Source organism: Pseudopipra pipra, chromosome 1 (genome assembly GCF_036250125.1).
Source record: "Pseudopipra pipra isolate bDixPip1 chromosome 1, bDixPip1.hap1, whole genome shotgun sequence".
In the NCBI taxonomy this organism is placed as follows: domain Eukaryota; kingdom Metazoa; phylum Chordata; class Aves; order Passeriformes; family Pipridae; genus Pseudopipra; species Pseudopipra pipra.
Genome location: NC_087549.1, coordinates 65026290 through 65042589, shown reverse-complemented (window position 1 = coordinate 65042589; position 16300 = coordinate 65026290). Strand labels below are relative to the sequence as shown.

The following is a 16300-nucleotide window of genomic DNA, read 5'->3' as shown; positions in this document are numbered from 1 at the left end:
CAAGCTCCAAGGTAGCTTTTGTGGATAACAGCAGCGCTGTGAGCAGTTCGGCATGAACTCCAGTACCAAGCTCGAGGCAAGAGCAAAGGGGTGGAGTGGTTCCCAGTATAAGCTGTTGGCCATTTTTAGTGATCCACAATGTCTGGGTCAAACCAAAGATCTGTCTAACCTCTCTTGGACAGTGGAAAAAAAAGGAGCTTGTATTAAGGAGAAGAAAAACATACAGTGATAATCCTTTTGACTTAACCTGTGATCTTCTACCATTTACAGGTTTAACGTATTTATGAGCCAGGTATTGCATCCAGAGAATCATCTGTTACAGGTCTTGGGTTTAATAAAGTCATCTGCCATTAACTTCCAGGATTTAGTTGTGCATTGTATTAAAAAAATGTCCCGTTTGTTTCAGGCTTTCAAAGTGTTAATTGTTTTTTGTATTCCTAGTTCTTTTGTCAGGAGTAAACATGAAACATGGTTCCCTACTTACCTTGTCAACAACATTTATTATTTTACAGATCTTTATTGCATCCTTCTTGAGCAGCTTATTTTGCAAGCCAAAAAATCCTAGTCTTGTTTGTCTTTCCTTGCATTATTCCATACCCTTTATAACTCTACCTCTTTCTGCTTTTTTTTTTTTTTTGTCTTTACTATTTGGAGTGTTTTGGGGTAAGGTCAGTTTATGAACTAAGACAACTGGAGACACATAAGTATTCAGGGTATGAACTAATAAAAAAATAATGGTAGCATAATGAATTTATTTTTTTTACTGCTTTTCCTTCCTGATAGCGTTATTGCTTTGTTTGCCTGCTACAGAACAGTGAACTGTGAACGAGTCCCTTTGCAAGGGGTAAGGATAATAGTTCAAAACTGTATAGTTAAGAATATCTTTCTGTGTATGCCTTCTGTTTTCTTGTGTTGGCATTGCATCTCTACTGACATTCTGTCATGTGATCAGTCATTAAGTTGCATGTTCCCCTGCAATGCTTTTTATACAGTGTTAGTTTTGACTATTGTAAATAACTTTCCATCTCAGCAAAGTTTGTTGTCTCCATATTTTCCTTCTTTCCAACATTTTTTTTTGGCAGATGCTGAAGGGCATAAATGCCATTGTAGAGTCTCATGGCACACCCTGGTAACTTTCCTTTCACACTCTTTATTTTCTAGCTTTGTATATTATTCCAAAACAGCTTGCCTTCTTTAGAAGGCAATGGTAAGGGACTCTGGGTGTGACACTTAGAAATTCAAGTATATGTATCATTTAGTTCAAGCTTATTCATATAATTGCTGGCACCTTCAAAAGCTTCGAGCAGATCTTTAAGGCATAGCTTTCTTACAAAAGCTGCATTAAACCCTTCTCTAGTTTTATTAGGTTTCATTGGAGATTTTAACGATTTGACGGTGACTCCTGTTTGCAGTTGTCTACCACATCTGTAAAAGCAAGGATATTTTGTATCTTTTATTCTTGCAAATTTCTTTAGGTTATAGTCTATGTGTCATAGTCTATGTGTCTCCAGTAATAGTTCACACACTCAATACCTGAGTTCCTTTAAGTGTTGTGTGGTCCTGGTGCCTTTTACTGCTTTTACTGTCCTCTGTAAGGGTCTTTGTTATAGATTTTTATGAAAAAAAGGTTTTTCTTTAGTTATTTTCCTCAAGGAAGTTTCTTCTCAGTGGAAACCTTATTATCTAGCTAACATAAAATTAGTTCTTTTGTGTTCCCAAGACTCATAACTGAGGTCTTAAACACACTGCATTCTGTTCTGAAAAACTATTTTATTAGCCAAAGTACTAACACCGAATATGTAACTGCAAAATATTAATAAAAATTCAAATTCACGTAAAGTTGTAAAATTTTTCAATAGAAAATGCTTCAGTTATTTTAGAATTCTAATTTCTGGCAAAAAAGTGGTTTACCCCATGTACCTCAACTTTACTATTCTCAGAACAGATCTCATCTTTTTCAGTTCTAGGAAAGAGTTGTGACGGGGAAATATCACCTTTGAGTAGCTGATATATGAAAAGTCGATGGATTCCTTGGTATTTATGTAAAAGCAGCAAGATGCTTTTAAAAAAGAACATCTAAAAAAGCTGTCTAAATTTCTAGTTTTAGCCAGGAAGCACTTTACCATTTTTGATTAGCAGACAAAATTTAAATTAGGAACTCAGGATGAGAAAATATGAACTTCTCAATTACTGCAAAAGCAGAAGATGCTTTAGAGCAAGCTGCCAATGGCAAGCATGATCTGATTGTGTTTTAGCTCTATGTCTCTCAACCATTTTTAATGGAGCAACTTAATCTGTTGGATTTGGGAAAAAAACCCCAACCACCTTGTGTCATGTTGCTTCTGTTTCTCACTTAAAATCAAATGTGTGTGAATCTAGGAACTATTATTATTTATCTTCTTGGCAATTGTTTCATGTGTTGTTTTCCTTTAAACTGGTGGCAGTTCATAGACCAATGGATGAGAAACAAGTCAAGTGTATGAAAAGTGACACCAAGATGCAGCATAATTTTTTGCAATTGTCAAACTTCTTGTGATTCTTTTCAAAGATGGGCAAAGTGAACGTGTTACTGTCCCCAAGGTTCTCTTTCCAGATCTGCCTGAAGGAATATCATACAACTTCATAGTTACAGGAAGAAATGATAGATTATGTTGTCTTCTGTGCTATATCCTCTCATTTGTATAATGACTTCCCCTATCAGTGCAGGATTAGATGAGTAGAGTGAGGCACCACATAAACAAAGGGGAACATGAATAGTTGGGAGAATTACTAGGGGGGATGCAGCTGTTGCCAGCAGTTCAAATCCTAGGTAGGAGTGAATTAATGATCAAGACTGTCTCCCACATGTTGGGAGATCTCTATCTTCCACCTCAGTGTTAATTCCTCACTAGTGTAATGTTGCCACTCCAGTCAAAAGATCAAAGTAGGTTGCTAGTGTGTGGTCAAGGATTACATAGTCTGTACTTTGAGGTTGTTTTCCTGACTTGTCCTTTATGTGTCAGATGATGCCAAAGGAGCAAAAGGGCACCTAGCCCCTGTCCTTGGAGGACCCCTGTCAGAGGTGGAGCTAGTTATCAAGCTGTGATGGCTCTCTTCTCTCCTCACATAAGGCAGGGTGCACGGGAGAGTGGCATTTATTGTTAGTCACTAGGAGGGGTGGAATGCCGGTTGTTGGTTAATTTACAGGCTTTTCTGGGTGGTTCATGTGCTGCCATACCTGCAAATGAACTTTTGCCGAGTTACTGCTTGCTGTTATCTTCCTCACACCACAGTGTACTAACAGGTAATTTCATGGATAGAGGAAATCAGGGAAGGGAGACCTTTGGGGCCAAACTCTCAGTTTGGATTGGGCTGTTGCTGCCCCCTCACAACTGCACCCCAGGGCCACTGCGCAGAGACTGACGCCCACCCATATATTGCACACCACTAATTTAAAGTACTCTTGTATGCTATGGAGTTAATGTTCTTTTACACCGAGAGAAATCCAGAATAGGCAGTACCTTATTACTTAGTCATAGATCTGTACAGGAAAAATTCAGAGAGCTATGCAGATCTTTATTTATATGTGATAATCTATATCATACACACAGATATGCAAATTGTGGCTGTACATCAGAAATTCACAGGAAAGCTTCAGGCTGATGTTAATTCCATTATTTAAATAAAGAATTTCCCATTGTTACGGAAGCCTTGGAGTGCTTCTGTGCTCTTTCTATTTACATAGTGATTTTCCCAACTGTATAGGGATACAGACTAGTGACACTCTTACCAGTTATATATTGAATTATTCATCATTACAGGAGATTTCAACCAATACTGATTAATCATTTCTCTTCTAAATACCATTTTTGTTATAAAGCTTCCACTAATTCTGTTCTCTTGCCATTATATATGATTTCTATCTGTTATCTGACTTGGCTTTCAATCTGCTATTTAAAAGCTACCAGAACTGTCTAAAGACTATTCAGTGAAACAGACTTTGGAAAGATATACTGTCAAGGGCAGAGTATTGAACAAGGCAGTAAGAGAGAAAAGAAAAATCCAGACAACACAATGATTCAGTTACAGTGATTACACTTGTAGTAAGCATTACTTTCCTGGAGAAGTGGATAGATGGCCTACTTCCAGAATAAAAATAGACAGTTCTTATTCTGCATCCCCCACAACCTTCTTCCAGTGTCTTTTATGTTAAGGCATGTGATTTTTTTCATGTCTTCTTAAAGAACAGGTAGTGAAGGAGGTGCTGAGTTTCTTTCATTTGTCCTTGGAGCTATCAATCCAAAATTAAGACAAAAATATATCTATACTATGATGTGGTCCATGTCAGGAGTAACTTCTGACTTTTAGGCCAGCTGGACTGGGAGGCTGTTTGTCATTGTGTTCAAGGCAGACATTACATAGAGGTGTCCTCAGGGTGTATCAGTTGTCCTCATGGCCGGGCTCAGATGCTCTTGCATTTACTCAGCCACAAATCTGTCTAGTGTGCCCTGCTTCATACATAGCATATGACCACATGGAGAGGCTTCAAATTTGGAAACCATGGGGGAACCATGTTGACAGCCTTCTTTGAGACATTATGTTGTCTTCTGTTACCAGCTGCTTGTCATTTCTGCCATCCCTGCCTCTACTGCATATGCTTGAGAAGGCCATAGCAGCAGTGCTATGGAAGTCTGCATAGGTGTCACCCACCTGGGGGAGCTGGTCCTTCAGAATGTAGGAGGGATACAGTACTGTATTATTCTGTGCGCATGAGTCCTTGATTTTCCACCAATTGATACCAGTTTATGTTGATTCAGTAGGTCTCATAGCTGACACTGTGTGCCCTAAGACTCTCTGTAAGGCGTGTATCCCATTGCAAAGTGTCCTCTTAGCCCAATTGAGTTTTCTCCTGGTTGTTTAGTGCTCAGTTCCAATTTGGGCATGGAGTAAGAGTTATGCAGTGAGAATGACTGGGTTCCTGTAGTTGAACAGGGACTGAACCACACTAACTTCAAAGGTTTGGGAAAGCACCAGACTAGACTGTTTAGTCATACCTCTAATTGTCACTTGCATCTACTTTTACAAAGCTGTAGATCTACATGGATCTACCTGTGATTCTAATTTCAGTCTCTAGGCCCATTCTTCAGGAGACTTTGTCACCTTGGATGTTGAGAAGATTAAAGTTTTGTTAAAATGCTAGGGCTTCATTTTGTTGGGGTTCTAACAACTTGTTTTCCTGTTATAGGTCTAATTTCTGATGTGCATGCTAAAACTCATTTCTTCTTCTTCTGTCACAAATATTCCTCTACTTTTGTGGATTTTTATTCCTGCCATACGTCCTGTCTCTTTATTTGGATCTATATATATGTAAAATACTCTTAAGTGCAAGTAGTAGTCCACAGATATAAATGACAGCACTCTGAGAGAGGCAATATGCAGCTATCAAACCTGTTATTTTTCACCTAAATTCTCTTTTCATTCCCCCTTGAACTTGGAAATTCTATTATTGCACTGATATCCAAAAAGAATCAGAAAAGAAGTAGTATTAGTAGTACTTCATGAAACACTTTTTCTTCTAAAATTACAGAAAACTAACCAGTAGTGTTAAAATTAATATTGACTGTAATAGTAAGGAATAATAATATACTGGAAGATGCTTGGCTTTTCTTTTTGGTAATTGTTATCTGATTTTTGGAAGCCTCATTTAAGACCACTTTGAAGACTGAAGTCAGACATCGTTTCTGAAAAGGTGACTATTGAAAGTCATAAGAGTATACAAAACTAAATTTAAATATGAATTTATGCAGGGACACGCAGTTTGAATGTGATCCTGAGTACTGAATTTGAATTACTGTTCTGCTTTATTATCTAGATTTCATTTATTGCTGACAAGGAAAACATTTGGCTTAAAATGTGTGCTCCCATTTTATGCTTTTAGAGCATGATGCTAGTGTTTTTGACAAAGAGGTTTCTAAAGATGGTTTATAAAAGAGCTAAGACATTCTCTTTTCTCAGACAAGTCATTTTATTGAGACAATTTAGAACACATCACACATTCCTTTCTGATTTTGGTCAATAAAGTTATCATGTAATTATCATCAACCAGTATTTAATAATTAATTCCTACCTCTAGGGCTGTCTGTGGACAAAGTACGATATCTCATCTGAAAGCAGTGGCTGAATTTGTCAGTGAGGTATGGGGGTAGATAATCAGTGTCATCATGAATAATAAAGCTTTCATAATTTTAACTGCATTTAGAAACCATTTCTATACTTGTACCTTGGCCAAAGTGCCTGCAGCTCAGGACTTCATCATACTTTTTGCATAGACCCTGAAATTCCAAGTAAAATTCTGAGCTTTACACAGAGTCTTTAAAACAGAAGTAACACAGCTGTGGGCAGATTAAACAGAACTGACCTTGTACACTATTAAATGAGACCAGAAGTTTCTGAATTTGCAGTCATCTGAGAGGTGAACCTAGGAGCAGGTAATTGCACCTTAGACATACTGCAATGGTCAGAGCAGTCTCACTACCACACCATGCTGGCACTCAGTTAGAAAATCGCGGCTAACAGTATAGTGTGCAGTTTTAGAGGAGGCTAAAACGATTTTCAAATGTCTTTTTTTCGATGTGGACATATCCAGCAGTGAGTCTAACCCACTGTTTTGCCTGTAGCTGCATACTTTGGTGTTGGGGCAGATTTCCTTCAGGAAGATGGGCAAGGATGCAGGAGGTACTGTGTGAAGCTAAATGGCATTAAGGTCTCACTGTCACACTCCATGGTGTCACAGGCACCTCTGGGGAGCAGAGGTTGGTTTTAGCTCTACTACTTCCCCATAGCTTACTGCAAGGGGGGTTTTAGTTAAAGCACACTGAAGGGAAGAACGCTGCACATGGAAACACAGCCTCCACTGGACCAATATGGCCAAAATTGTCTGCATTTTATTTTATGACATTTGGCCTTTGTATAACTGAACATTTACCTAGATTATAAGGCTGCTTAAAGGCATGGCAAAAGAACATGCAGCTGTCCAGAAAGGTTGTTGAGTCTCTGTCTTTGGCAATATTTAAAATATACCTGGACATGATCCTGTGCAACCTGCTCTACATGAACGTGCGTTAGCAGAGGGGTGGGATGAAGTGATCTCCAGAGGTCTCTTCCAATTTTGGCTGTTCTGTGATTCTGATATGGGTAGTCATCACCCTTATGCAGAATGGTAATGGCTCCATAGACTTCACTAATCCTCCTGTCCAAGGTCAGGTGTATCTCTCAGAGGTCTGTCCTGTGTGATTCATTTGAGCATTTGAATTAACCTTTCACCTTGACCATGCATGAGTTTTGGACCTTGTTATAGATCCTTGATTGTTTGAAATGGCTATGTGATTTAGGGTATAGAGAGCATTTGGTATTCCCTATGGCATGAACTGGAATCCTGACTTTTTGGAGGCCAGTCTATTCTGAAGAAAGAAGATGTTGATCTATTCCCTTCTTGAAACTCTAAGATACAAATAAAATGGGTGCCACAAAATCACTAGGATATCTAGTCATGATGTCCACCATTTCAATAGTTTTAAGATCGATGTGAGGGTCATGTGAATCCTGTCAGTTGTGTTTCCACAGCCAGAAAATTCAAGATGAGTAAAGATCCACATGACATTGAGAGATACCATACTAAGGACTGTACAGGAGCAAAATATCTTCAGAGAGGCACAGCAGACCTCAGCCATTCCATATTTCTGGCAGACTTCCGTGCCCCAGACTTTTTGTCCAAGTTGAGGTGCATCAAAAGAGAAATGGCAAATTTCAGATTGCTGTAGCTGTAGAAGACATTATGCTGGTGCTGGAGAAAAGGTATAAACCCTCAAAGCAAAGGGTTTGGAGTTCTAAAACTACAACTCCACTGCTGGTTACCCCATGTCTGGGGGACAAGGCAGTTCCTTCAGTGTGTTTAACCTCCTTCACTCAAAGCCTCTTTGTGGTGGAGGACATCCTTGCTTGGAATATGGTTATGCCTCAAGCCGCCAAGAGGGGGTGAAAGAATCTGTAACAGCCCTGACAAGCATCTGCTCAGTTTCCTGTCAGTCCAGGGCAATTCACAGACCAGTGCACACCATGTGTCCTAGCTCACTCCATAACAAAGGCAAGGATCAGGGTATCTGTCAAGACTGCATGCTCCTTATTTCCATGTGTGGCAGAAGTGATCTTTATGGGAAAGAAAGATTTGTAAGCCTAGTCCATGTTTGATCTCTCTTTTGCAAACAGTGATTACTTCCACCACATTTAAGTTAAAACACTTTAAAGTTTCATTGTTTAGATATTCTTAGAAATGAAAACAATATGAAACACAATGATCATTAATATGCACTTCCAAACACCTGCCTTGGTATCTGAAGAGTGCCTATGATATGGCAAATTCTAATTAGAGTCACAACGTAATGAGAACCACAGCATTTACAATAGCAATATTCAAAGGAGAGAAATTGAGGAATGACAGAAAACACTAATAATTTGCTAGTTTCTCCATATATCTCCATATATCTGTGATTTGGATTTGTATTTTGATGGCATTATATCTTTTAAATTGAAATAATGATTTTTATAAACCCCATTTATACTTAGTTTTACTTTAAGAATATCTAATAATGTATGTTATTAGCCTAATTTGCAATGATGGCCACTTTGGAGACATGAAGGTGAAGTTTTTCAAACCCTTTAATTTGTGATTACAGCAGTGGAAACTTCAGACAGTTAAATATTGTTTTGTTTGTTTAGCTCTGTATCGATTAAAGGGAGGTTCTGTAAAAGAACAAAAAGGATATGGAAGAATTAGTTTTCACCAAGTTCTAGCTAAAGAAGATCAGGACTTATAAATAAGATCAGGACTTATAAATAATGTTTGGAGCTTTTCTTGCATTTGTTTGAAATAAATTCTGTGAACTGTGGAAGAACATAACCTTCAAAACACATACCATGTCTTCAAACTCTTTTTCTGTGCAGCTTAGGGAGACAAACTAATAAGAAGCATGTACTTTTTTGCTGGACTGCTCCTCAGTCCACTATGAGCATATGTGAGTCGTATGGCGTTAGCTGCTTTTAGAATTATTCTCTACAGTAAAGAGAAATACTTCTGAATTGACCCCAGGCTCTTTGAGAAAACAGAGACAGGCCATGATACCCACTAAGTATGTAAAAACAGACAATAATTTAGCAGAAACCAAAGAGAGTCTCAAAGCTATTAGTTAAATTTTAATCTATACCATATTTTATAAATACTTGGGATCTAAGGGCTAGAAAGAGCCATTAGGTCATATAGATTTATTTCCTGAGCTTAGTGATTTATGTTTGACGAAAGCATATCTTCCAGGCAGACTTCCAGACCATTCTTTGGATATATTAAGTAGTGGAGAATCTACCACTTCCCTTGGTAGTTAGTGTCACTGTAAAAGCATACCTTAGTGCTAATATGAATTTATCTGTCTTCTTCAGCTTATAGCTGTTGCTTCTATTTATGCTCTCTTTACTAGATGAGAAACCACTTCACTGCACAATACTTATGCTATAATTAAGTCATCTTGATCTTTTTTCTTTCTTTCTTCTGATAAGCCAAATCACTTGATTTCCTTTAATGTTTTACCACATGGCAGTTTATACAGCATATGGATCATTTCTATTCCTAGTTTCTGTAACCTCACAGTTTTCTTCCACATCCTTTCAAAAGGAAGTACATGATTCAGCACCACACTGTTAAAGCTTTTTATAGAAGTAAAATAGACTCCTGGCTCCTGTTTGTGCATACACAAAACCACTCCCCCCCACCCCCTCCACCAATTTATATGCAGTTTACCATCACATTTAGGTGGTAGTTCATGTTTGGTTTCTTCTTAATCCAGATCCCACCATGCTTCTCAGAATTGTTCCTGAGTGGAATATGATGTCTCATTCTGGAGGTTTAACTTCCATGTCTTATGCCTAACAGCAGGACATATAGCTTTGCATTGTAACATTTTAAAAGACATTTGGGTTGAGTAACCAAAGAGTTATTGCTAGAATTCTGTAGAATCTGACCTGAAATGATGATTCTTGAAGAACCTCACAGAAAAACCCTCATGTAAAAGCTGTTCCTCATTGAAACTAAGACTTGAGAGCTATTACTTGTGTTGTCACATTTGAAATATGTTTTCATTTGTTATGATGTGCAACATTAGGACAGTTCTAATTATTTTGTGTCTATGTTGTTTTCAACCTTTATTTAAAAAAAGCTTTCTCTGGTTTGGTTTTTTTTTCCCAGATGATTATTGTTGAATATGAGGAAGGGAAAGGAAAGGTACAGTCTGAGGAGACTACTTCAGTGGCACACCTTGAAGATAAATAAGACTTATCACACTCTTCCAGCTGTCTGGCATGTGTTTGCATTCATAGCATAAGTATTCCAATGCAATCAGTTTCAAAATTAGTGGTGACAAATACACTGTCACACAATTAAAATACGTCAGGTTCTTTCTCTAAGTCAGCATGCGGCAATAGGCTGAGTGGTTCTGTACTCAGCCCCAAGATATTACTACCCTTGGATCTTCTTAAACATTAGAAAATAAAATAAAGAAATTTATGTGAAATTTCCATTCAAACCTATTTGCAGGTAAAAGCTGTGCATGTGTTATGGAGAAAAAAACCCAAACAACCCAAACTAAAACCACCAAACCCAGAGCATTTTAATACCTGTTTTACAAAGTGGCATACCTTAAAAAAAAAAGACTTGCTTACCTTGCTGGATAACCAGCTGAATAACTTTTCTGTTTTAACCTGTGAATTCAACATTTGATGTGTAGAAGAATTTTTTCTAAGGCGCATCTAAGGCCAGAAGTACTCTATGCTATAAAAGCTTAAATTTCAGTGAGTAGTGGAAGTTGTGCAAGACCACTGTTAAAACAAGAGTAAAAAGAGAAATAGACTGCTAGGAAAATGGTGCCACTTGGTATATTCAATACTAAAGTAGCTTCTCTAAGAAAAATGGTCTCTCTTACACCTCTTCCACCACCAAAAATGAAGAAACGGTAGAAACAATCCTGCTTAAGATAAGGAAATTGGTCTGGAAAACTGTATGTACTGAAGAGGGGAAATCATCGTCTGTCAAGAAGGAGGGATGGATAATGTAAGATTTACATGCCAAGGGTCAAATTTGCTTTACTTTTGCAGCAATGTAAATCAGTAATAAGCATCATGAGGTCAGCAGACTACCTATAGGTGCATATGTGTATAATGGAGACTGGAAATTTGATTCAACCATGGCTGGATTAAAGTAAATATTATGCTCCTGACAGAATTGCCAGCATGATAAAACAACAAAATTAATAAATAATAAATCTCAGACAATACTGTCTTTAAGATAAAAATGAGAAGAAGGAGTGAAGCAGTGTGAAAATAACTGGCTCATTCATCTTAGGTTGATCTATAAGCCATGGCATTTACTGATCTCTACCGCACTGTGCATTTTCAAAGACAAGAGCAGGCAGTCAAATACATCCCAACTCTTTCTTTTTCTTTTTTTTTCCCCCCCCAGATTTGTTTGGGGCTTTTTCCCTTTCTCAGAGAGACTGAGCGAAGAATTGTTTTTATGCATTATGATACAGATGCCTTTTGCAGGACAAGAAAAGGAAATTTTCCTGATCATTTATTTTCTGATTTCTGAGCCATTTCCCATCCTACTAAATTGCTTAATACTCCCTGTAGCTGGACCTGTGACCTGGAATCTTTATGCAAGATTAATGGGAAAGCAAATGGGAATTAGTATCTGGCCGGGTTGCTGCACAGCTCTTGCTTTTATCTAGCACTCCACCTGTTTTTTTTGTTTGTTTGTTTGTTTTTTTACAATTATGTTTTCATTAGTTTCTGAAGCCAGCAATGCTAAAAGACCTTCCCATTTCTTCTCTCTGTATTTCCTCCCCTTCATGCTCAGTTCTTTCCATCTCCTATCCCAAAATTATCAAACTCACTTTGCTTGTAACTGACATGCTGACAGGAAATTATTACACGTCATTACACTTCTTAAAACACAATTTACCCAGCCTTTGCAAATTATTCTTCAGTAACTGTGAGGGGGTAATGGAAACTGTCTATTCCACTTACAGTTGTCACTCATGCTTTCTTCTGTACAATGAACGATTTGTGTTTTCTCTCTCTCCAAAAAAGGATGTGCTCAAAATATGTAAAAGCAACTTATCACAGAATAGGAATATAAACCTCCTGTTCAAGTTGCTTTACTCTGCCTTATTACAGAGCAGATCGGTTTTCTATCATAACCTCATTAGTCCACATGCAAGCACAGTGCAAGCTGATGTTTATTTAGTAGGAGCAGGTCTCCTTGTGACTTCTGGCCTGCCAATTGCACTTGACACTGCTGTAAAAGAAAAGCTATCTTGTGTGACTATAGTAGCCAAAACTGATAATCCACAATCATAATAGTCCTATTCCTTGCCTGACACTTTTATTCTGCTTCATGGATAGCTACTGCAAAAAGGTGTCTGCAGTGTTTTTTTACCCTGTTCTTGTATCTTGGTGTTGGTTTGCACTTCTTTGTCTTTTGGTTTTGTCTTTCGTAAATTCAAACTACCGAATCTTAAAGCGAATAGGTTGTGTTTATTTAAAAGACTTAGAAACCAAAAAAGAAAAATTTTATGTTCTCTCCCTCTCACGTTGATTATATTGATTAGCTTTCAGGCATTTTTCTGTCAGGCTCATTCTGCCTCAATGGGAGAAGGATGATGAATTGTCTGACGACTAGAGGCAGGGAGAGAGAAATGCTAAGCCTGGGTCTGGGAATTGGCTAAGTACTTCTGCGGAGCCTCACCCTCTCAATTGCTCTCAGCAACTTGGCCTCCTTGATTTATAAACTGGAGTGGTGATTAATGGTCTTTTAAGTGGACAAGGCAGGCCAAATCTGCACAAATCGGGCCACTCAAACATGACTACTACTTGTAGGAGAAGAATAACAGCCTTTACATAGAGGTAATTGAGACAGCTTCAGAGGATCTGGTAGTCTGCTTTAGCAGAAATAAATCAGCCACACAGGCCATCTATTTTTGAAATCAGTCCTTCTCATCAAACCTCCTCAGGTCAGCACGTGGAGCTGGGAATGTGGCAGGTTAGCAGATGTAGTTCAGGTCAGAAACAAGGCAGATTGAACTGCCACTGTTCTCAGAGAGGACAGAGAATCCCACCCGGGCATCTCGCTGCAGTTTCTCAATGCCAGTGCACGTAATCCCACCTTTGTTTGTGCCTCCATATCAGATAAATGGGGTCTAGCCTGTGGGTTAGAGGCTTAATTCCTCTCCCTTTCATACTTGTCCCATAGGTGTCTTGCTATAACCTTTACCTGGGCTGCCTGCAACCGGCCTGTCAGCTTGGGCTTCCTGCGATGGCATGTGACCATACTTGCTGTGCTTACAGGCCAAATCGGGCTTTCTACATCCTGGGGGGAAATAAGCTCAAAAGGTTTTAACCAAGGCTCAAAACCTGTGGGTCTCGACTCCTCCTGAAATCACAATGCCCGATGGTGATTAATTTATACAGACAGAAACACTGGCAGCAAGTGCTCAGTGTGCAGCAGCTTGTGTGAGCCACTCCTTTGTCCAAAATTTGGCTCCTCAGGCAGGTACTTAATTTGCCTACCCTTAGGGCCAGCTCTGCAGACAAATGATCTCTTGTAAAGCAACTAGTGAACTTGAAAGCTACCATAGTGTCTGCAGCTCAGGACAAAAGCCTTTTTACTGTGCTGGTAAGATGGAGAACAGAAATCATGGGGCATAGTAAATATTTATCAAGGAAATGATACCTGGAATCAGGAAAGCTGACAAGCAGTAAATAAAAGGGGCAGCTAGAGCAATTGAGTGGCATGGGGCAGCAGGATAGGTACATAGGAAAAAGGTAACTTGTGGTCAGAAAGGAGACCACACTCTTCCCCAGAGGGAGATTCCAAACTAGTTTCCATCTAGCGTCCCCTCCAGGGAAAGCTCCCTCTATCTGAGACAGAGGGGAATAATCAGAAGCCTAATTTTTGAAATGCACTTCCAATGAACATAGACATTTGCTGTGAAGTTGGTAATATCTTTTCCACTAGCCCTCCTCAAGCGGAGGAGCCACAACTAAACTCAGGCTTTGACAACAAACATCATTAGGCTGTTTCCATGAGTGCTGTGGGCTTCTATAAAACCTAACCCCAAACTGCAGTTTCTCCAGAGGACTGGAGAGGTTAAAAACCATAGCACTACAAAATCCTCTCTAGAGGAATTTTCTTGTCTGTCTTGTTGCTTTTAATAGAAGGGGGGTGGGAATCACAAGACTCAGAGCTCTGCACCCTGTTATCTCCTTGAAGGTGACTTCCCTGCCTTGCTGCATTTTAGTTTGTTCCTGCATAAACTGTATTGGAAAATATCTGACTCACAGAGGTCTTGTGAAAACAAGTTGAAAATCTGTACCATCAGATGCCAAAGCACAGGATCATATGTATGCACAAATATACATGTACACATAATACACAGACACATTGTCAGATGCTCCAAGAATCTCCTGTGCCATACTTGAGCTTGCTTTTTGACAGCAACTTCTTTGAGGCTAGTGGCATAGACATTATTTTTAGTGTCAGCTTTTTAAGAAAATTGAATTATGATTACTGCTATCCTATTATTTTTAAGACCATAAGGGGAGAATGGGATGAGAAAGATAATTCAGTGCAGAGATCTTTTGCCCTGGAAACTCCTAGGTCTCATTGGTCCTTTCTGTGATATCTATTCTGCTATAAATGGACACAGCAGTTTCTGATGGCGAGAATAAATATCAGTAGAGATGCACTCGTTGGGTTTTGTTCTATAGCATTCCCATATATATTTATATTCTTCTCTAGGCATTTTTTTTAGTTATTATTTTTATGTGGAAAACTCTTGAGGAGATTTCCTCTAGTACCCTGCTAATATTTTGTATCCTGCGGCATACCCAACTTTATGTGCCAAGCAGACATTTTTTTTATGTCATTATTATTTTTAATTGTACTTGTTTATCTGTTCAGGTTCTTTTTACTCTTAAAATTATCCTATTTGCATATCACTAGTCAGTTTCAAAGTTTATGTGTAAAAAACCATTAGCCAACTCATATGAAATTCTCATATGCAATTGATAGCAAAGCTTTGTGCAAAATCCTAATACAGATGTCCTGTTCCAGTGCACTGAGTTATATCTTAAAATAAAACTAGAATATACGTTTGTGTGTGTTGTGATATATGTTGATGTGGACCTTGAAGACAATTTTTCTGTCAGTCATTGACTAATTGCTCCATGTGGGGGTCATATCTGCCAGAAGCAAAGAAGCTTTCACAGTAACCACAAGTTTTGGGATTTGATTGGATCTTAGTTTTTATCAATAGCAACTTCTATATGCAAAGGTGCTATTTCACCCTTCCGTGCCTGAAAAGCTCAGCTGTACTCGCTCCAGAGATCAAAAATCTTGCAACTAGAAGCATAGTGAAGATCGAAAAGTTAGGTTTAGCACATATCATAATGGGATGTTGATGTGAAACTGAAACTTCACTGACAACCAAAGCAGACTAGCCTTCATCAGTGATACTTGTCTTCCAGCCTGTTGCATGGCTTGTGGTAAGGACTCTTCTGGTTTGATAGACTGAAAAAAAATCTCTCCCTGGGCTGATGAGAGAATGGAGCACCCTATGACAAAATGTCTGTATAAAGAAAAAGGATAACTGTACACCTCCAAATGGCTTACAGAAATATTTTCTGACTTATAATTCTGGCTGGGCAGTGATCATAGTATGGCTCTCATCGAAAAGCAAAACTATATTACTTGCTCATTCTCAGGAAAAAAAAAGCCCCAATCCATTTTTTGTAACATTCCTGCCTTATTTTCAGAGTCAGACAAATGATTTAATGATTTTGCCCAATCATTTTTTACTCCTTTCTCATTTTCTTAGAACCTGCTGCAGTATGGAGACAAGATTCTCTCTGCTGCTGAAAGAAGATATGGAGCTGGTTGTTCTGAGTGTGTAACTGCCTTGGGCCACCCATGCAACTCCTTGTGCAGGCAAGGAAGACTTAGGATGAGGCTAGCAGAGCCTACTGGAAATGTCAGACTTAAATAAAATTACACCATATATGTATGTGCATGCATGTTTCCATGTTGCACTACTGTGTGTATATGTAGGTGTGAAGACATTAAGCCTAACAGAATGTTCTTGGTTGAACTTTTGGAAATTAAAATATTATTCTCTCTACACTGAAGAATTTACAGACACTGGTAGGTAACTCTGTTTTGAAA

At 38.6% G+C, this 16300-nt stretch overlaps 1 long non-coding RNA gene across 1 annotated transcript in view; it reads left to right on the top strand.

The window, feature by feature from the left end:
• The window catches only part of LOC135416346 (uncharacterized), a 90442-nt gene extending 79039 nt beyond the window's left edge, over positions 1–11403 (top strand). Inside the window, exon 6 of the long non-coding RNA XR_010431559.1 lies at positions 10271–11403. This is a non-coding gene — a long non-coding RNA (uncharacterized LOC135416346). The remainder of the gene's footprint in view (positions 1–10270) is intronic.
• The last annotated feature ends 4897 nt before the right edge of the window (positions 11404–16300 follow it).